Consider the following 1,502-nt stretch of genomic DNA (forward strand, 5'->3'; position numbering starts at 1 on the left):
TGAGCCTGGATGAGTGGAGGGACCTTTTTGACCATCAGGACTGGTTTTTGATGGCCTGATGGTGCATCGGGGTCATCATGGTCCTCCACCATCTGCAGGGGTTCCAGGACTGTTGTGGTGTTTGTGGGAACTGCAGGGGGGAGCCCTCAGACCTGGAGAGGAAGTCCTGACACCAGCAGACCCCTCACCACCTGCAGCCTTTTTCCAGCTCCACCAAACCCACCATTCACTGCCTCCTCATCATCTGGGCATCAAAAGCAGCTCAGACCTGCTGCAGCTCAGAGACCTCAGCCATTTTTAGGATGTCTCCATGATTCTCCTTCACAGGATTTTCATTCAGAAACAAGAGAACTGTCAAAGACCACAACAGTTTTCAGCTTGCTGCTAAACAGTACTTCAACTACCATTCCACTGTGTAATGGCAGTGACTGATGTGTACTATATGCAGTACTAATCAAGTACAGCCCTGACTGATACTTTATCTCCAGTGATAGGAAGGATAAGAATGTTGAAATGGACCCAGCAGGAAGAGAATCTCAAGTCATGGCAACTTTACTGAGCAGCACTCAGTTAAGTTCAGGAAACACCAGAAAGTTTTACCACCTGTCAATGAAGTAGTCAGTAAAATAAATACTACACTGAACAGTAGTGGAGGGAGAGCAGAGCTGGAAATAAGACCTTACTGGAGGGAATGAATCTAGAAATGTTAGAGTTCTTTCAATTGAAGAAATCAGATTTGGGAGGGATGTTCTGGACGTTTTCATCCATTTTTATTTCATCCAAAGAAACAAATCATGTCTTCTACCTGGACAGAACACGCCTTTAAAAAGTATTTAGAAAGAATCCAGGTCCTGAGGGGGTTGTGGCTGTGGCTGTTCTGGTTGGTGTTGAGGCAGGGCTGCTGAGGAGGACGCTGGTGTGGATGCTCTCTGTGTTGCTGATGGCATGGATGGAGTGCTGCTGAGCTCTGCAGCTGTCTGAGCAAGGCTGCAGCGTCTGGGTCTCGGGGCGTCCGTTCCCTTCCCTCAGTGTGTGGCTTGACCAGGGAACTTCCCAGCTCCTCCACAAACATTCTCCTCTTGCTCTTCTTGGTTGAGCTCCACTCCTGGTGGATGTGGGTCCACAACACCAATGTTTCTATGCAGACTCATCAAGGATGCTGCAAAACACAAGAATCCAACCCAAGACTTTCTCTTCAACCATGTTGAGGTCTTCATGGCTGGGATGATGCAGGTTCTCTTTCTTTTTTTTTTTGAATGTTAAATAATTAATGTTTATTATGTTTTGTTCCAGTGTTAATTTGATGATCTAAACCTGATATTTAGACAATCAGACAGCACAAAAACAGAAAATGCCACCATATCATTGAAATTTTCTGACATACAAATGAAGGTGTTGACTCTTTTTGTATAAGCACCTCCCCTCTGTAGGGCTGGTGGCGCAATGGACAACGCGTCTGACTTCGGATCAGAAGATTCTAGGTTCAACTCCTGGCCAGCTCA

At 46.1% G+C, this 1,502-nt stretch overlaps 1 non-coding gene across 1 annotated transcript; it reads left to right on the forward strand.

The window, feature by feature from the left end:
• The first annotated feature begins 1,429 nt into the window (after nt 1–1,429).
• Nucleotides 1,430–1,502, forward strand: trnar-ucg (transfer RNA arginine (anticodon UCG)). The gene has a single exon. It is a non-coding gene; the product is annotated as a tRNA-Arg (tRNA).

Source organism: Aulostomus chinensis, chromosome 1 (assembly GCF_037954235.1).
Source record: "Aulostomus chinensis isolate RoL2024-O1b breed Wild chromosome 1, RoL_Achi_v1.0, whole genome shotgun sequence".
Classification (NCBI taxonomy): domain Eukaryota; kingdom Metazoa; phylum Chordata; class Actinopteri; order Syngnathiformes; family Aulostomidae; genus Aulostomus; species Aulostomus chinensis.